Source organism: Oncorhynchus nerka, linkage group LG15, assembly GCF_034236695.1.
Source record: "Oncorhynchus nerka isolate Pitt River linkage group LG15, Oner_Uvic_2.0, whole genome shotgun sequence".
Classification (NCBI taxonomy): domain Eukaryota; kingdom Metazoa; phylum Chordata; class Actinopteri; order Salmoniformes; family Salmonidae; genus Oncorhynchus; species Oncorhynchus nerka.
In genome coordinates this window covers 27394185-27415453 of record NC_088410.1, presented here as the reverse complement: position 1 = coordinate 27415453, position 21269 = coordinate 27394185, and positions in this window count along the sequence as shown.

Here is a 21269-nt window from a genome sequence, read left to right as displayed (position 1 = left end):
GACTTGGAATGGCCCCACAAACCGCGGACCCAGCTTCCGGCAGGGCAGGTGAAGGGTCGAGAGCCAGACCCGATCCCCCGGTGAATTCACAGGGGCCTCACTGCGGTGGCGGTCGGCACTCATCTTCTGCCGCCTGATGGCCCTTTGCAGACGCACATGGGCAGTGTCCCATGTCTCCTCCGAGTGCCGAAACCATTCATCCACTGCAGGAGCCTCGATCTGGCTCTGATGCCATGGTGCCAGGACCGGCTGGTAACCTAGCACAAACTGAAAAGGTGACAGGTTAGTGGAGGAGTGGCGGAGGGAGTTTTGAGCCATCTCTTCCCAGGGGAGAAACACCGCTCACTCCCCCGGCCGGTCCTGGCAATAGGACCGCAGAAACCTACCCACCTCTTGGTTGACTCTCTCCACCTGCCCGTTGCTCTCAGGGTGAAAACCTGAGGTAAGGCTGACCGAGACCCCCAGGCGCTCCTTAAACGCCCTCCAGACTTTAGACGTGAATTGGGGACCCCGATCAGAAACTATATCCTCAGGCACCCCGCAGTGCCAGAAGACATGGGTGAACAGGGCCTCCGCAGTCTGTAGGGCCGAAGGGAGACCGGGCAAAGGAAGGAGAAGACAGGACTTAGAAAACTGGAAGGGGTTGTAATTTCCCTCTGGGCAGGTGTCTAGGTGCATTGCACTGTGCGCACACCGAACAGGAGGACACATAAACCCTCACGTCCTTGGTTAACGTGGGCCACCAGTACTTTCCAGCAAGACAGCGCACTGTCCGACCGATGCCAGGATGACCAGAGGAGGGTGAAGTGTGGGCCCAACAGATCAAGCGATCGCGGACATCAAATGGAATATACTTACGCTCAACCGGACACTGGGTAGGAGTGGGCTCTGAACGTGACGCCCGTTCGATGTCTGCGTCCACCTCCCACACCACTGGTGCCACCAGGCAGGAAGCTGGAATAATGGGAGCGGGATCTGCAAACCACTCCTCTGTGTCATACATCCGGGACAGTGCATCTGCCTTAACATTCTGGGAACCTGGTCTGTAGGAGAGGGTGAAAGAAAAGCGGGTGAAAAACATGGCCCAACTTGCCTGGCGAGGGTTCAGTCTCCTCGCTGCTCGAATGTACTCCAGATTGCGGTGGTCAGTCCAAATGAGAAAAGGGTGCCTGGCCCCCTCAAGCCAATGTCTCCACGCTTTCAGAGCCTTGACAACCGCCAACAACTCCCAGTCCCCCACATCATAGTTTCGCTCCGCCGGGCTGAGGTTCTTCGAAAATAATGCACAGGGGCGGAGCTTTAGTGGCATACCCGAGCTCTGAGACAGCACAGCCCCTATCCTTGCCTCGGATGCATCCACCTCAACTATGAACGCTAAGGAGGGATCAGGATGAGCCAGCACGGGAGCCGAGGTAAACAGAGCCTTCAGGTGACCAAAAGACCTGACCGCCCCAGCTGACCACCGCAGTCGCACCGGTCCCCCCTTCAGCAGTGAGGTAATGGGCTTAAATGCGGTCATTCTCCATCTCTACCCCTGACGCGGAAAAGCGGTACCCTAGGAAGGAGACGGACTGTTGGAAGAACAGACGTTTCTCAGCCTTGACGTACAGGTCATGTTCCTGCATACCAGGGACACATGCTCGGCGCGTGTAGCGGAGTATATTAGAATGTCGTCTGTATACACCACTACACCCTGCCCGTGCAGGTACCTGAAAATCTCATCTACAAAGGATTGGAAGACTGATGGAGCGTTCATTAACCCTTACGGCATGACGAAGTACTCATAATGCCCAGAAGTGGTGCTAAATGCTGTCTTCCACTCATCACCTGCCCGGATACGCACCAGGTTGTAAGCGCTCCTGAGGTCCAATTTTGTGAAGAAGCGCGCCCCCCGTGTAATGACTCGGTCATACTGGCTATGAGCGATAGCGGGTAACTGTATGTTACCGTGATCTTATTTAAACTTTGATAATCAATACACGGGCGCAAACCTCCATCCTTCTTCTTCACAAAAAATAAACTTGAGGAGACAGGTGAGATGGAAGGCTGAATGTATCCCTGCCCCAGAGATTCGGTGACATATGTCTCCATAGCCGCCATCTCCTCCCGTGACAGAGGATACACGTGACTCCTGGGAAGTGCAGCTTCTACCAAGAGATCTATCGCACAATCCCCCTGTCGATGGGGTGGTAATTGAGTCGCCTTCTTTTTACAGAAGGCGAGTGCCAAATCGGCATATTCGGGGGGAATGTGCATGGTGGAGACCTGGTTTGGACTTTCCACCGTAGTGGCACCTAAGGAAACACCTACACACCTCCCTGAGCACTGACGGTACCATCCCTTGAGAGCCCTCTGTTGCCACGAAATAGTGGGATCATGCGAAGCCAACCAGGGAATCCCCAACACAACAGGGAACGCAGGAGAGTCAATGAAGAAGAGACTAATTCGCTCCCTATGATTCTCCTGCGTTATCATAGGGAGCGGAGCTGTGACCTCCCTAATTAGCCCCGACCCCAAACGACGACTGTCTAAGGCATGTATAGGGAAGGGAACATCAACAGACACCATAGGGATCCCTAATCGCATAGAAAAGGAACGGTCGATAAAGTTCCCAGCTGCGCCTGAATCTACTAGCGCCTTATGCTGGGAACGCAGGGAGAACTCGGGAAATTAAATCGACAACCACATGTGTGCAACAGGGAGCTCTGGGTGAGTGGTGTGCCTACTCACCTGGGATGACCCACCAGCACTCTGCCTGCTACCTCTACCTCCCGGGGAATCTCCCCAGCACCGACCAGCAGTGTGCCCTCTGCGGCCACAGTTGGTGCAGGGAATGATCCCCCCTCCGGTCCCCCTCGTTGCAGCGCCTCCCAACTCCATAGGGATGGAACTGACGGACCCCGATCAGGACGTCCGCGGGAGGCCAACAGGTTGTCCAACCGGATCGATAAGTCCACCAGCTGATCCAGTGTAAGGGTGGTGTCCCTGCAGGCTAACTCCCGACGAACATCCTCTCGTAAGCTACTCCTGTAGTGATCGATCAGGGCACGCTCATTACATCCCGCGCCGGCCGCCAGAGTTCTAAAGTCCAGCGCAAAATCTTGAGCTCTCCTCATCCCCTGACGTAGATGAAATAGGCGTTCCCCCGCCGCTCTCCCCTCCTGGGGATGATCGAATACCGCCCGGAAATGGCGGGCGAACTCCTCATAGTCATCCAACATCTGACCTTCCCTGCCCCAGATGGCGTTGGCCCATTCCAGGGCTTTTACCGGTCAGACAGGAGATAAGGGCGCTCACTCTCTCGCGTCCCGAAGGAGCTATCCGGACAGATGCCAGGTAGAGCTCCAGCTGGAGTAGGAACCCCTGACACCTGGCAGCTGTCCCATCATACGGGAGTGAGAGCTGAATCCCACCGGATCCTGATGATGAAGGGGCGGACATCACGGTAGGTAGTGGTGGAACCTGAGGAGACGACACAGGGTTCACAGGAAAAAACCCTCTCTCCCATCGGTCCATGGTTTGCAGCACACAATCCATGGCTGTACCCAGACTCTGCAGCATGGTCGTGTGCTGCTGAACGCGCTCCTCCATTTGAAGCGGAGGGCTGGCTACACCTGCTGACTCCATGTATTTTTGTGCATGATTCTGTCAGAGTCTATCTAGAGGATAGCGAAGGAGTCAAGCGCAGGACACAGGTAAGAGTAAAAACCACTGTATGTACTCCATCCGAGAGCGGAACAAAAATCCCGTTATAAAACAATGACAAAACAGGATACGAACTCCAACACACGAAAGACAATCACGCACAAAACCGAAAGGGAAACCAGAGGGTTAAACAAGGAACATAATCATGAGATGGGAACCAGGTGTGTAAAACAGACAAAACAAAAGGAAAAATGAAACATGGATCGGTGGCAGCTAGAAAGACGGTGACGTCGACCGCTGAACACTGCCCGAACAAGGAGAGGGAACAACTTTGGTGGAAGTCGTGACACTCAGACCATGGGATACAAGAGTCTCTGGTCTTATGAAACCATGATTGAGCTCTTTGGCCTGAATGCCAAGCGTCACGTAAGGAGGAATCCTGGCACCATCCCTATGGTGAAGCATGGTGGTGCCAGCATCAGGCTGTGGGGATGTTTTTCAGTGGCAGGGTCTGGGAGACTAGTCAGGATTGGGAGAAAGATGAACGGAGCAAAGTACAGAGAGATCCTTGATGAAAACCTGCTCCAGAGTGCTCAGGAACTCTGACTGGGCAGAAGGTTCACCTTCCAACAGAACAACGACCATAAACACAGCCAAGGCAACGTAGGAGTGGCTTCAGGACAAGTCTCTGAATGTCCTTGAGTGGCCCAGCCAGAGCCCGGACTTGAACCCGATCGAACATCTCTGGATAGACCTGAAAATAGCTGTGCAGCGACGCTCCCCATCCAACCGGACAGAGTTTGAGAGGATCTGCAGAGAATAATGGGAGAAGTTCTCCAAGTACAGGGGTGCAAAGTTTGTAGCGTCATACCCAAGAAGATTCCAGGCTGTAATCTTTGCCAAAGGTGCTTCAACAAAAATGCTGAGTAAAGGGTCTGAATACTTATGTAAATGTGATATTTTATTTTTTTATTTTTAATACATTTGCTAAAATTTCTAAACCTGTTTTTGCTTTGTCATTATGGGGTATTGCCTGTAGATTGATCAGGGGGGGAAACTGTTTAATCCATTTTTAGAACAAGGCTGTAACGTAACAAGTCTGACTACTTTCCGAATGCACTGTTTACACACACTACATGATAAAAGTATGTGAACACCTGCCCGTCGAACATCTCATTCCAAAATCATGGGTATTAATATGGAATTGGTCCTCACTTTGCTTCTAAACCAGCCTCCACTCTTCTGGGAAGGCTTCACACTGGATGTTGGAACATTGCTGCGGGGACTTGCTCGCAGTCAGCATTCCAATTCATCCCAAAGGTTTTTGATAGGCTTGAGTTCAGGGCTCTGTGCAGGCCAGTCAAGTTCTTCCACATCGATCTCGACAAACCATTTCTGTATGGACCTTGCTTTGTGCACGGGGGCATTGTGATGCTGAAACAGGAAAGGGCCTTCCCCAAACTGAGAGCAAGAGCAAAAATGTTAGTTGCTATAGACAATTTCTAAGGCCAAAACCTTCAAGTGTAGTTGTTCAAACTCTCTCGATCTGGTCAGAGCTTCCATGGATGTCACCCTCAGGGAAGGTGTAGAGTCTGGAAAACCATGAACATTTCCAACTTATCACTAATCATGATATTGAGCTGCTGGAGTCTCAGCTGGTGGTAGGTCAGCTGCACGACTTGCTTGGGCTGCTGGTAGATCGGCTACTGGTAGGTTGGCTGCTTGGGCTGCTGGTTGCTTGGCTGCTTGTAGGTTGACTGCTTGGACTGCTGGGAACTCAGCTACTGGTAAGTCGGATGCCTGCTGAATCTACAGGCCAAAAACTGCTTCCCTTTTCAGAGCCCATGTTCCACATGACCCCTTTGCTCTGTGTAACAGCATGATTTATATTAGCTTGCTTGAATTCATACCAGGGCTGCTGCTGGACCACTGGCTTGGGCTGAACTGTCTGGGATTGTAAACCTTGGATTACCGCATGTAACCCCGGTTCTCTGGAGGAGAATCACACCTAGCAGGCCAATCAGAGCTTTGTGGGTGTACACCCCGCGTGGCTATATAGCACTTGCAATGCTCTGGTTTCCTAATTCTAGAGTCGTGCAAGAGGGCGATCTGGTGAGATGGCTCCCCCCTCTCCTTCAGAGAACTGGGGTTACATACCGTAACCCAAAGTTATCTTTCAGTCGACTCGGTTCGACATCTCACTATGGGACACTTGCAAAATGCCCTGATTGCCAATACCCCATTTCCTGAGAAGCCTGTTGTGGTGCATGGTAATGTGCCTGATTCATCCTACTCAGCTCCAGCATCGAGGACTTTGTGCGCCAGAGAAGGTGCATTGACATCCAGACGACAGAACCTAACAAAGGTGTGAGGGAAAGCCCAAAAATCTCAGAGAGATGGCCCTGAACAGTGCCCATGATGTAGCAAATCCTCCGGGGGAGACTGCAACCCCCTACAACTGTATGCCTTGGCAATAGCCCTCACTACCTGTTCTTTGGACAAAGCCCTACCCCGAGCAGGGTTGGGAAACCAAACAAATGGTCACAGCTCCGGAACAGCCTAGTCCTGTCCATGTAGACATGCAGAGAATGTACCAGACACAACCTGGGGAAGAGCACGGTGGAGGGTGGAAGTGGAAGAGGTCAGTGGCTTGACTAGTATGCCATATGAATTACTTTAGGAACAAACTCGGCATAAGGACATAATAATCTTGGAGTAGTCGGGATTAAACTGAGTACATGAAAATGAACCAAGAGCGCATGAAGGTCGCTTGGCCATAGCCAAGGTGAGCAACAGGTCCATTTTATGAGACAGGGTTTCCCAAACCCGGTCCTGTGACCTCACCTGGGTGCACATTTTGGTTTTTGCCCTAGCACTACACTGCTGATTCAAATAACCAATTCATCATTAGGCATTGTTTATTTGAATCAGCTGTGTAGTGCAAAGGCCAAAATCTAAACATGCACCCAGGGGGGGCCCCAGGACCGAGTATGGGAAACCCTGTTATCAGACATAGTCTTAAGATCCACCATGTCCAGGGGTTCAAAATGATGGCCCGTGAGTGCATCCAGAACCAGTGCCAAGTCCCATGATGGGGCAAGTGGCTTACAGACCAGACGGAGACATCATTAAATGACAAACAATTGGTTGAGCTCCGATCGTCGTCTCACCTAGTCCTACATGTTAGGCTGTGATCGCTGCCAAGTAGACCTTAATGGTGGAAAAGGACTTGCCCATGTTGAGCAATTCCTATAGAAAGGAGAGAAAGGCAGGGATGGAGCACTGAAAGGGGACCAACTCGTATCTCTCATAACACTTCTCAAACAATCTCCACTGCAGGTCATAAAGACATCTTGTGGGGGAGCTCTTGCACTCTGAATCGTGGCAAATATGTTCGGAGGCAAGCCCACCAAGTTTAAGTTGGACCTCTAACGGGCCAGGCCCAGAAATCCATAAACTCGGGATGAGGGTGGAATATTTTACCCTTCACTTGGGATAGCAGATCCCTGCCTTGTGGGAGGCACTATGGTTGTGCGCACAGGAGAGGTAAAATCTCTGCCAGCCCCACATTGGCCCGGGAAGCCATGGCTATCAGGATGAGGGATAGACTGTTCGCTCTCACTCGTGAGTGGGGGAAAGGATCAGGTCCAAGGAGGGAAGCGCGTTTGGCCACTTGTGGGCCCAGTGTGTCCACGCTTAGCGTTGTGGTCTCTCATTGCGCGTTGTCTGACTCCAGTCCTGCCGTAACGTCCCCACACCTCCTCGATGACTTTGGGATGAGCCAGGTAGGTGGTTCCCCCATGACAGTAAATCCACACCTGAGTTCAGTCTGCTTGGCACGTGTTGCTCTGAGAGACGACAGATGTTCGCTGTTAATGGGTTAGGCCAACATCGGCCAACCGGCTACCCTAGTGGCCAAAGCGGCCTACCAAGCGGCCACCCCGGCATACCAAGCGGCCACACTGGCATTAGCCCAGGCCATCCAGGCCTCATCCCAGGCCACTCAAGCCTCAACCCAGGGCATCCAGGCCTCAACCTAACCCAGGCCATTCCACCCTCCCCAAATGATCACATAAGACCCATAGACCAGTTTGTACCCCGAGTGGGGGTAGATTAAACCAATCTTACAGATAAAATACCACAATCTCTCAATCCCATGGATCCCAGCCCAGCAGCCTACAGGCTCCACCCATCATCCGCTACCTTACCAACTGATCCGACCCAGGGGCTCCAGTACAGGACACAGAGTCGAGCCTACATATACTGGACAGACCCACGACTTCAATGTTATTCTAGAACCCAGTCGGCCTCTGACCTTCCTTGGGCACTACTACCCCAGCCCTACCAGTCTCCAGCCCAGCCCTACTACCCCAGCCATACCAGGCTCCAGCCCAGGCCCCTGCTCATTCCTACTAGCCCCTAGTCCAGCCATACCAGGTTCCAGCCCAGAACCCAGCTCAGCAACCAGCTCAGCCCCATCAGCCTCCGGCCCAGCCATACCAGTCTCAAGGCTAGGCCACAGCTCAGCCACAACAACCATACCAAACCTATCAGCAGCCGCAGCTACCAGTCCGTCTCTACCAGGCCACAGCTCAGCTACGAATCCCGCCCTACCAGGCCCCAGCTCAGCTATTAGCCCAACCTTACTTAGCGCCAAGCCCAGTGGCTGCAGTGAGCTCATGCTTACTAGGCCCAAGTCCAACAACCAGCTCAGACTTACCAGGCTCCCTATGCCTACCCTGAATAGACAGCCAGCTACCCCCATCCGCAGCCAAGATGGAATGGATACCAGACCCCTTGTCACAAACCCGAAGTGCCACCCATCCAAATCAAATCAAATCAAATCAAATTTATTTATATAGCCCTTCGTACATCAGCTGATATCTCAAAGTGCTGTACAGAAACCCAGCCTAAAACCCCAAACAGCAAACAATGCAGGTGTAAAAGCACGGTGGCTAGGAAAAACTCCCTAGAAAGGCCAAAACCTAGGAAGAAACCTAGAGAGGAACCAGGCTATGTGGGGTGGCCAGTCCTCTTCTGGCTGTGCCGGGTAGAGATTATAACAGAACATGACCAAGATGTTCAAATGTTCATAAATGACCAGCATGGTCGAATAATAATAAGGCAGAACAGTTGAAACTGGAGCAGCAGCACAGTCAGGTGGACTGGGGACAGCAAGGAGTCATCATGTCAGGTAGTCCTTGGGCACGGTCCTAGGGCTCAGGTCCTCCGAGAGAGAGAAAGAAAGAAAGAGAGAATTAGAGAGAGCATATGTGGGGTGGCCAGTCCTCTTCTGGCTGTGCCGGGTGGAGATTATAACAGAACGTGGCCAAGATGTTCAAATGTTCATAAATGACCAGCATGGTTGAATAATAGTAAGGCAGAACAGTTGAAACTGGAGCAGCAGCATGGCCAGGTGGACTGGGGACAGCAAGGAGTCATCATGTCAGGTAGTCCTGGGACATGGTCCTAGGGCCCAGGCCAGTTGAAACTGGAGCAGCAGCATGGCCAGGTGGACTGGGGACAGCAAGGAGTCATCATGTCAGGTAGTCCTGGGACATGGTCCTAGGGCCCAGGCCAGTTGAAACTGGAGCAGCAGCATGGCCAGGTGGACTGGGGACAGCAAGGAGTCATCATGTCAGGTAGTCCTGGGGCATGGTCCTAGGGCTCAGGTCCTCCGAGAGAGAGAAAGAAAGAGAGAAGGAGAGAATTAGAGAACGCACACTTAGATTCACACAGGACACCGAATAGGACAGGAGAAGTACTCCAGATATAACAAACTGACCCTAGCCCCCGACACATAAACTAATGCAGCATAAATACTGGAGGCTGAGACAGGAGGGGTCAGGAGACACTGTGGCCCCATCCGAGGACACCCCGGACAGGGCCAAACAGGAAGGATATAACCCCACCCACTTTGCCAAAGCACAGCCCCCACACCACTAGAGGGATATCTTCAACCACCAACTTACCATCCTGAGACAAGGCCGAGTATAGCCCACAAAGATCTCCGCCACGGCACAACCCAGGGGGGCGCCAACCCAGACAGGCCGACCACAACAGTGAATCAACCCACCCAGGTGACGCACCCCCAGGGACGGCATGAGAGAGCCCCAGTAAGCCAGTGACTCAGCCCCGTAACAGGGTAGAGGCAGAGAATCCCAGTGGAAAGAGGGGAATCGGCCAGGCAGAGACAGCAAGGGCGGTTCGTTGCTCCAGAGCCTTTCCGTTCACCTTCCCACTCCTGGGCCAGACTACACTCAATCATATGACCCACTGAAGAGATGAGTCTTCAGTAAAGACTTAAAGGTTGAGACCGAGTTTGCGTCTCTGACATGGGTAGGCAGACCGTTCCATAAAAATGGAGCTCTATAGGAGAAAGCCCTGCCTCCAGCTGTTTGCTTAGAAATTCTAGGGACAATTAGGAGGCCTGCGTCTTGTGACCGTAGCGTACGTGTAGGTATGTACGGCAGGACCAAATCAGAGAGATAGGTAGGAGCAAGCCCATGTAATGCTTTGTAGGTTAGCAGTAAAACCTTGAAATCAGCCCTTGCTTTGACAGGAAGCCAGTGTAGAGAGGCTAGCACTGGAGTAATATGATCAAATTTTTTGGTTCTAGTCAGATTCTAGCAGCCGTATTCAGCACTAACTGAAGTTTATTTAGTGCTTTATCCGGGTAGCCGGAAAATAGAGCATTGCAGTAGTCTAACCTAGAAGTGACAAAAGCATGGATTAATTTTTCTGCATCATTTATGGACAGAAAGTTTCTGATTTTTGCAATGTTACGTAGATGGAAAAAAGCTGTCCTCGAAATGGTCTTGATATGTTCTTCAAAAGAGAGATCAGGGTCCAGAGTAACGCCGAGGTCCTTCACAGTTTTATTTGAGACGACTGTACAACCATTAAGATTAATTGTCAGATTCAACAGAAGATCTCTTTGTTTCTTGGGACCTAGAACAAGCATCTCTGTTTTGTCCGAGTTTAATAGTAGAAAGTTTGCAGCCATCCACTTCCTTATGTCTGAAACACATGCTTCTAGCGAGGGCAATTTTGGGGCTTCACCATGTTTCATTGAAATGTACAGCTGTGTGTCATCCGCATAGCAGTGAAAGTTTACATTATGTTTTCGAATAACATCCCCAAGAGGTAAGATATATAGTGAAAACAATAGTGGTCCTAAAACTGAACCTTGAGGAACACCGAAATTTACAGTTGATTTGTCAGAGGACAAACCATTCACAGAGACAAACTGATATCTTTCCGACAGATAATATCTAAACCAGGCCAGAACATGTCCGTGTAGACCAATTTGGGTTTCCAATCTCTCCAAAAGAATGTGGTGATCGATGGTATCAAAAGCAGCACTAAGGTCTAGGAGCACGAGGACAGATGCAGAGCCTCGGTCCGTTGCCATTAAAATGTCATTTACCACCTTCACAAGTGCCGTCTCAGTGCTATGATGGGGTCTAAAAACCAGACTGAAGCATTTCGTATACATTGTTTGTCTTCAGGAAGGCAGTGAGTTGCTGCGCAACAGCCTTCTCTAAAATTTTTGAGAGGAATGGAAGATTCGATATAGGCCGATAGTTTTTTATATTTTCTGGGTCAAGGTTTGGCTTTTTCAAGAGAGGCTTTATTACTGCCACTTTTAGTGAGTTTGGTACACATCCAGTGGATAGAGAGCCGTTTATTATGTTCAACATAGGAGGGCCAAGCACAGGAAGCAGCTCTTTCAGTAGTTTAGTTGGAATAGGGTCCAGTATGCAGCTTGAAGGTTTAGAGGCCATGATTATTTTCATCATTGTGTCAAGAGATATAGTACTAAAAGACTTGAGCGTCTCTCTTGATCCTAGGTCCTGGCAGAGTTGTGCAGACTCAGGACAACTGAGGTTTGGAGGAATACGCAGGTTTAAAGAGGAGTCCGTAATTTGCTTTCTAATAATCATAATCTTTTCCTCAAAGAAGTTCATGAATTTATCACTGCTAAAGTGAAAGTCATCCTCTCTTGGGGAATGCTGCTTTTTAGTTAGCTTTGCGACAGTATCAAAAAGGAATTTCGGATTGTTCTTATTTTCCTCAATTAAGTTAGAAAAATAGGATGATCGAGCAGCAGTAAGGGCTCTTCGGTACTGCACGGTACCGTCCTTCCAAGCTAGTCGGAAGACTTCCAGTTTGGTGTGGCGCCATTTCCGTTCCAATTTTCTGGAAGCTTGCTTCAGAGCTCGGGTATTTTCTGTGTACCAGGGAGCTAGTTTCTTATGAGACATTTTTTTAGTTTTTAGGGGTGCAACTGCATCTAGGGTATTGCGCAAGGTTAAATTGAGATCCTCAGTTAGGTGGTTAACTGATTTTTGTCCTCTGGCGTCCTTGGGTAGGCAGAGGGAGTCTGGAAGGGCATCAAGGAATCTTTGTGTTGTCTGTGAATTTATAGCACGACTTTTGATGTCCAGAGTTCCCCCTTCAGTGTTCCACCTCCCCCCAGTGGTTAAAATCCCCAGAGTGCTACCCCTTCAGTGGCTAGTGTGCCACGCCCCCAAGGTGCCACCCTCCCAGTAGTCAGTGTACCACTACCCCAGAGCGCTCCCCTTCCAGTGTTCAGTGTACCACAACCCCAGAGCGATCCCTACAAGGACCAGTGTCATTCCCCCTGAACACTCACTGCTCAGTGGCCTTTACAGCACCCCCCCTCCCAGAGTCCAGCACCCCCTGCCAGAGTCACCCCACGTGGCGTTCCATGCCTACACCCTCGTATGGGGCGGCCATTGGCTCCACACCCACTTCCTGTTAAACACGGAATGAGGGAGAGCTCGGTTTGTTGTTTTGGAAAGTTTTGAAAAGGTTTGATTACTAGCTAGCTAGCTACCTTTTTGAGTTTGGATCCTGGAACAAGGTTGGCATCAGCTGCTGGGACCGCTGCTATCTGTCCAGGGATCCTGCCGACAAAGGGTCTGAGGAGCCGCTTGGCATAGCAGCTAGCTGCTAGCTGCCTATCAAGCTATCAGGGTTTTCTTGAGGGCTTGAATCCAGGCCGCGACACGGTGAGCCCTTGTGGCTGGGATCACGGATTGTCCCGGTCTTGTGGCTGTCTAGATCCCTGCTATTTGTTGCTGTTTCCATCTTCCCTGTGACCTTCCCTGTCTGAAACTGCAAGCAGTAACAGCGTAGCTTACATTGCGACCATGACAAAAACCAAAGCCGTTGGGAGTAGCGTTGAGGACAGTGATGTCTATTATTACAGATGAAGGATCTTTCAAATGAACAAAAGGAGTTCTACAAGTAGTTGTTACAACAGCCACAAAATATCTTCAAGTGTTGCATTCAAATACTGAGTCAACTAAAAAAATTATGGATGACCTGACCTGAGAGGTCCAGGACCTGAAGAACAGTTTGCAGTTCTCCCAGTGTCAGCTCGATAAGTTTAAACAGGAGAACAGCAAGATGACCGCAACCTATAAGTCATTAAGAGAGGACGTCAGTTATGTATGTGAATCGATGATAGAAATTGAGAAATAAAATCTATATCGAGGAAAAATCAAGGTGGAACAACATTGTTGTGGACAGAATTGCAGAATCTCCACGAGACCTGGACGGAGTCAAACCAAATCAAATGTATTGGTCACATACACATATTTAGCAGATGTTATTGTGGGTGTAGCAAAATGCTTGTGTTCCTAGCTCCAACAGTGCAGTAGTATCTAATAATTCACAGCAATACACACAAATCTAAAAGTAAAAGAATGGAATTTATAAATATTAAGACGAGCAATGTCGAAGCGGCATTGACTAAAATACAGTAGAATAGAATACAATATATACATATGAGATGAGTAAAGCAATATGTAAACATTATTAAAGTGGCCAGTGATTCCATGTCTTTGTACATTTGAAGTCAGAAATATACATACACCTTAGACAAATACATTTAAACTCAGTTTTTCACAATTCCTGACATTTAATCCTAGTAAAAATTCCCTGTCTTAAGTCTGTAAGGATCACCACTTTATTTTAAGAATGTGAACTGTCAGAATAATAGTAGAGAGTGATTTATTTCAGCTTTTATTTCTTTCATCACATTCCCAGTGGGTCAGAAGTTTACATACACTCAATTAGTATTTGGTAGCATTGCCTTTCAGTTGTTTAACTTGGGTCAAATGTTTCAGGTAGCCTTCCACAAGCTTCACACAATAAGTTGGGGGATTTTGACCCATTCCTCTTGACAGAGCTGGTGTAACTGAGTCAGGTTTGTAGGCCTCCTTGCTCGCACACGCTTTTTCAGTTCTGCCCACAAATTTTCTATAGGATTGAGGTCAGGGCTTTGTGATGGCCACTCCAATACCTTGACTTTGTTGTCCTTAAGCCATTTTGCCACAACTTTGGAAGTATGCTTGGGGTCATTGTCCATTTGGAAGACCCATTTGCAACCAAGTGTTAACTTCCTGACTGATGTCTTGAGATGTTGCTTCAATATATCCACATATTTTTTCTCCCTCATGATGCCATCTATTTTGTGAAGTGCACCAGTCCCTCCTGCAGCAAAGCACTCCCACAACATGATGCTGCCACTCCCGTACTTCACGGTTGGGATGGTGTTCTTTGGGTTGCAAGCCTCCCCCTTTTCCTCCAAACATAACGATGGTCATTATGGCCAAACAGTTCTATTTTTGTTTCATCAGACCAGAGGACATTTCTCCAAAAAGTACAATCTTGGTCCCCATGTGCAGTTGCATACCGTAGCCTGGCTTTTTTATGGTGGTTTTAGATCAGTGGATTCTTCCTTGCTGAGCGACCTTTCAGGTTATGTTGATATAGGACTCGTTTTACTGTGGATATAGATACTTTTGTACCTGTTTCCTCCAGCATCTTCACAGGGTCCTTTTCTGTTGTTCTGGGACTGATTTGCACCTTTCGCCCAAAAGTACGTTCATCTCTAGGAAACAGAACGCGTCTCCTTCCTGAAAGGTATGACGGCTGCGGGGTCCCATAGTGTTTATACTTGCGTACTATTGTTTGTACAGATGAACGTGGTACGTTCAGGCATTTGGAAATTGCTCCCAAGGATGAACCAGACTTGTGGAGGTCTACAAATTTTTTCTGAGGTCTTGGCTGATTTCCTTTGCTTTCCCCATGATGTCAAGCAAAGAGGCACTGAGTTTGAAGGTAGGCCTTGAAATACATCCAATTGACTTAAATTATGTCAATTAGCCTATCAGAAGCTAAAGCCATGACATAATTTTCTGGAATTTTCCAAGCTGTTTGAAGGCACAGTCAAGTTAGTGCATGTAAACTTCAGATCCACTGGAATTGTGATACAGTCAATTATAAGTGTTACACATGGAGTAAACAATTAACAAGTCAATAACACAGTAGAAAAAAAAGAGAGTCTATATACATTGTGTGCAAAAGGCATGAGGAGGTAGGCGAATAATTATAATTTTGCAGATTAACACTGGAGTGAGAAATGATCAGATGGTCATGTACAGGTAGAGATATTGGTGTGCAAAAGAGCAGAAAAGTAAATAAATAAAAACAGTATGGGGATGAGGTAGGTAAAAATGGGTGGGCTATTTACCGATAGACTATGTACAGCTGCAGCGATCGGTTAGCTGCTCAGATAGCAGATGTTTGAAGTTGGTGAGGGAGATAAAAGTCTCCAACTTCAGCTATTTTTGCAATTCGTTCCAGTCACAGGCAGCAGAGAACTGGAACGAAAGGCGGCCAAATGAGGTGTTGGCTTTAGGGATGATCAGTGAGATACACCTGCTGGAGCGCGTGCTACGGGTGGGTGTTGCCATCGTGACCAGTGAACTGAGATAAGGCGGAGCTTTACCTAGCATGGACTTGTAGATGATCTGGAGCCAGTGGGTCTGGCGACGAATATGTAGCGAGGGCCAGCCGACTAGAGCATACAGGTCGCAGTGGTGGGTGGTATAAGGTGCTTTAGTGACAAAACGGATGGCACTGTGATAAACTGCATCCAGTTTGCTGAGTAGAGTGTTGGAAGCTATTTTGTAGATGACATCGCCGAAGTCGAGGATCGGTAGGATAGTCAGTTTTACTAGGGTAAGTTTGGCGGCGTGAGTGAAGGAGGCTTTGTTGCGGTATAGAAAGCCGACTCTAGATTTGATTTTCGATTGGAGATGTTTGATATGAGTCTGGAAGGAGAGTTTACAGTCTAGCCAGACACCTAGGTACTTATAGATGTCCACATATTCAAGGTCAGAATCATCCAGGGTGGTGATGCTAGTCAGGTGTGCGGGTGCAGGCAGCGAACGGTTGAAAAGCATACATTTGGTTTTACTAGCGTTTAAGAGCAGTTGGAGGCCGCGGAAGGAGTGTTGTATGGCATTGAAGCTCGTTTGGAGGTTAGATAGCACAGTGTCCAAGGACGGGCCGGAAGTATACAGAATGGTGTTGTCTGCGTAGAGGTGGATCAGGGAATCGCCCGCAGCAAGAGCAACATCATTGATATATATACAGAGAAAAGAGTCGGCCCGAGAATTGAACCCTGTGGCACCCCCATAGAGACTGCCAGAGGACCGGACAGCATGCCCTCTGATTTGACACACTGAACTCTGTCTGCAAAGTAGTTGGTGAACCAGGCACGGCAGTCATCAGAAAAAACCGAGGCTACTGAGTCTGCCGAAGAATATGGTGATTGACAGAGTCGAAAGCCTTGGCAAGGTCGATGAAGACGGCTGCACAGTAATGTCTTTTATCGATGGCGGTTATGATATCGTTTAGTACCTTGAGCGTGGCTGAGGTGCACCCGTGACCGGCTCGGAAACCAGATTGCACAGCGGAGAAGGTACGGTGGGATTCGAGATGGTCAGTGACCTGTTTGTTGACTTGGCTTTCGAAGACCTTAGATAGGCAGGGCATGATGGATATAAGTCTGTAACAGTTTGGGTCCAGGGTGTCTCCCCCTTTGAAGAGGGGGATGACTGTGGCAGCTTTCCAATCCTTGGGGATCTCAGACGATATGAAAGAGAGGTTGAACAGGCTGGTAATAGGGGTTGCGACAATGGCGGCGGATAGTTTCAGAAATAGTGGGTCCAGATTGTCAAGCCCAGCTGATTTGTACGGGTCCAGGTTTTGCAGCTCTTTCAGAACATCTGCTATCTGGATTTGGGTAAAGGAGAACCTGGAGAGGCTTGGGCGAGTAGCTGCGGGGGGGGTGGAGCTGTTGGCTGAGGTTGGAGTAGCCAGGCGGAAGGCATGGCCAGCCGTTGAGAAATGCTTGTTGAAGTTTTCGATAATCATGGATTTATCGGTGGTGACCGTGTTACCTAGCCTCAGTGCAGTGGGCAGCTGGGAGGAGGTGCTCTTGTTCTCCATGGACTTCACAGTGTCCCAGAACTTTTTGGAGTTGGAGCTACAGGATGCAAATTTCTGCCTGAAGAAGCTGGCCTTAGCTTTCCTGACTGACTGCGTGTATTGGTTCCTGACTTCCCTGAACAGTTGCATATCGCGGGGACTATTCGATGCTATTGCAGTCCGCCACAGGATGTTTTTGTGCTGGTCGAGGGCAGTCAGGTCTGGAGTGAACCAAAGGCTATATCTGTTCTTAGTTCTGCATTTTTTGAATGGAGCATGCTTATCTAAAATGGTGAGGAAGTTACTTTTAAAGAATGACCAGGCATCCTCAACTGACGGGATGAGGTCAATGTCCTTCCAGGATACCTGGGCCAGGTCGATTAGAAAGGCCTGCTCACAGAAGTGTTTTAGGGAGCGTTTGACAGTGATGAGGGGTAGTCGTTTGACTGCGGCTCCGTAGCGGATACAGGCAATGAGGCAGTGATCGCTGGGATCCTGGTTGAAGACAGCGGAGGTGTATTTGGAGGGCCAGTTGGTCAGGATGACGTCTATGAGGGTGCCCTTGTTTACAGATTTAGGGTTGTACCTGGTGGGTTCCTTGATGATTTGTGTGAGATTGAGGGCATCTAGCTTAGATTGTAGGACTGCCGGGGTGTTAAGCATATCCCAGTTTAGGTCACCTAACAGAACAAACTCTGAAGCTAGATGGGGGGCGATCAATTCACAAATGGTGTCCAGGGCACAGCTGGGAGCTGAGGGGGGTCGGTAGCAGGCGGCAACAGTGAGAGACTTATTTCTGGAGAGAGTCATTTTTTAAATTAGTATTTGGGTATGGACCTGGAAAGTATGACATTACTTTGCAGGCTCTCTCTGCAGTAGACTGCAACTCCTCCCCCTTTGGCAGTTCTATCTTGACGGAAAATGTTATAGTTGGGTATGGAAATCTCAGAATTTTTGGTGGCCTTCCTGAGCCAGGATTCAGACACGGCAAGGACATCAGGGTTAGCAGAGTGTGCTAAAGCAGTGAGTAAAACAAACTTAGGGAGGAGGCTTCTGATGTTGACATGCATGAAACCAAGGCTTTTTCGATCACAGAAGTCAACAAATGAGGGTGCCTGGGGACATGCAGGGCCTGGGTTTACCTCCACATCACCCGAGGAACAGAGGAGGAGTAGTATGAAGGTGCGGCTAAAGGCTATCAAAACTGGTTGCCTAGAGCGTTGGGGACAGAGAATAAAAGGAGCAGATTTCTGGGCATGGTAGAATATATTCAGGCATAATGCGCAGACAGGGGTATGGTGGGGTGCGGGTACAGCGGAGGTAAGCCCAGGCACTGGGTGATGATGAGAGAGGTTGTATCTCTGGACATGCTGGTTGTAATGGGTGAGGTCACCGCATGTGTGGGAGGTGGGACAAAGGAGGTATCAGGGGTATGAAGAGTGGAACTAGGGGCTCCATTGTAAACTAAAACAATGATAACTAACCTGAACAACAGTATACAAGGCATATATACATTTGAGAGAGACATACAGTGAGGCATACAGTAATCACAGGTGTTGAATTGGGAGAGCTAGCTAAAACAGTAGGTGAGACAACAGCTAATCAGCTAGCACAACAACAGCAGGTAAAATGGCGTTGACTAGGCAGGGAGGGTCGGATTAACTACACACAGAGCCTGAGTGCGGCTGGGGCCGACAGATAAAACATAAACAAGCAGAATGGAGTACCGTGATTAATGGACAGTTCAGCATGCATCAGCTATGTAGCCAAGTGATCAGTGTCCAGGGGGCAGCGGTGGATGGGGCAGGGAAGCTAGACTGGTGAGTATTATCCAGGTTAAAAAAACTGTCTGGCTGTGCAGAAGGTAAAAGCCGCTAGCAGTGGCTAACAATGACTAAATAGCTTGTAGCTAGTTAGCTGGTTAGCTTCTGGAGGTTCTTGAATGTGTTCTAAAAATTCAAAATAATAGCGATTCCGTATCACATTGGGTGAGGCAGGTTACCGGAAGGTATAATCAAATTAAAAATCGAAAAGAGATTGAAAGTAAATATGGGTCCAGTGAGTGGTTGGGCTGGCTGGGGACGCGGCGATTCAGACAGTTAGCAGGCCTGTGCTAACAAGCTAACAGTTAGTAGGCCGGGGCTAAACAAGCTAGCAGTTATCGGACCGGGGCTAAACAAGCTAGCAGTTAGCAGGCCGAATTAGCAAGCAAGCAGATAGCAAGGGCTAGAAAGTTAACCTTTGGGGGACGTCGCGATGGGGTGTGTCTGTTTATGCTTCTTCATGCGGTGACATCGATAGACCAGTCGTGGGTCCGGATATTGTAGCCCAGGAGTATGCTTCGGTGGTAGCTCAGGAGCTCTGGCCGGGCTAGCTTCAAGCTAAGTGGATGGAAACGCTAGCCAGGAGTAATCATCCGGGGTTAGCTAGTTAGCTAGTTGTGAAGATCCAGCTGAATGTTCCGTTTGCGGTGGGAATCCGGGGATAAAAATAATAGGTCCGTTATGCTCTGGTTAGAGTCGCGTTGTTCGAACTGGCGAGAGCTTTCCGAGCTAAAGGTTAGCTGATGACCGGTTAGCTGATGACCGGTTACATGATGACGGCTAGGAATGGTTTGCTGACTGATAGCTGGTAGTTAGCTGGCTAGCTTCAGTTGAGGGGTTCCGGATCCGAAGTAAATATAAATACTTTAGAAAAAAGCAGATCCACGCTACATTGGGTGAGGCGGGTTGCAGGAGAGTATTTAGATGTTGAGGTTTAGCAAAATGTTTTAAAAGATATGCAAAGAAAAATATGTAAAAAAACAATATATACAAGGGACACGACACGACAAGACGTCTGACTGCTACGCCATCTTGGATGACCATATCGGTCATCTGCAAACTTGATGATTGAGTTGGAGGGGTGCATGGCCACGCAGTCATGGGTGAACAGGAAGTACAGGAGAGGGCTGAGTGCGCACCCTTGTGGGGCCCCTGTGTTGAAGATCAGCGAAGTGGAGGTGTTGTTTCTTACATCTGCATTGCTTGCTGTTTGGGGTTTTAGGCTGGGTTTCTGTACAGCACTTTGTGTCATTGGCTGATGTAAAAAGGGCTTTATAAATACATTTGATTGATTGATTGGCCTGTTAAGAGAAATTGAATAAGGCTTCAACCAATGACATCGTGAGATGTCACAAAGTGAGATGTCAAACCAAGTAGGCTGAAAGAGAACTAGTCTGAAGGCTGCTCAAATGGGCTGCAGGGCTGCAGGGAGCTCGTCTGCTGGTAAGTTGGCTGCTTGGTCAAGAAGGGTACGATTGCAGCCGGCAATTCGGGCAAGATTGCATTCCTGCAACAGCCCTTCTTAATATTTCTATTGGTCAATTTTTAAGCTAGGACTCTGGTACACAGGCGGAAATGCACCATTAGGTTGGATACCAACCGCCGATAAAACCCACAGAAGAGGTTGTGGTGACAACGGTAGCTAGCTATTTAGGACTACAGTGACGCTGGTACACAGAATGACGCATAGGTAGCATATCGGTAGACAGTGTACTTCGCCCCCGTGTGTCAGGCACTGTTTTCCCACAGTTCTGTTAACGTCAAGAGCAGGTGTTTTGCAGGCGGTAGGGAAGGACACTGGTGCTAGCTAGCTTGGAGGTCCCCGGTACACAGGAGGAGGGGGCGACACTGGTAGCTAGCTGTCTAGGACACCGGTACAGTGGGATTCACCCCCAAAAAATCTGATAATACTTTTATTTCCCTTTTGACCCACAGTTTAATCTCAGACAAATCAAGGGAAATCCAGAATATCAAGTGTCACAAGAGCATGAAAAGGCTAGCAAAGCCAACTGTAGATAAAAGTCGGCAATAGATGAAAGTCAGGGGAGGTACATCTACGACAGCTGAAAATCGGACACTGTAGGAGTTTTCCAACAGCAAGGCTCAGATCAACAATGCAGTGTGAACATAGCTTTTATTGTTTATAAAGGTTTTTCTTTATAAATGTCTTAATAAAGTTTTCTATACCCCCATATCACACAATCACAAACTAAAAACTCAAATATCACTTTAATTTGTATCCCCCGTAGTGTAGTGTTAGAATCGCAGCAAAGTTGGTTCCTGTTTCAAGTCACGTTCCCTTTGGGTCAGGCAAAATCAACCAAATGACTGGTTGACAAATAGTGCCTCTCACAATTGCAGGTGATGGCTGTTGTTGGAAAAGAGCAACAGCGTCGACTTAATCAAAAACTGCATGACATTTGATCACATGCAGGGCCGTGCACAGACATTTGGGGGACAGGTGCTCAAAATAAAATAGGGCAGAAA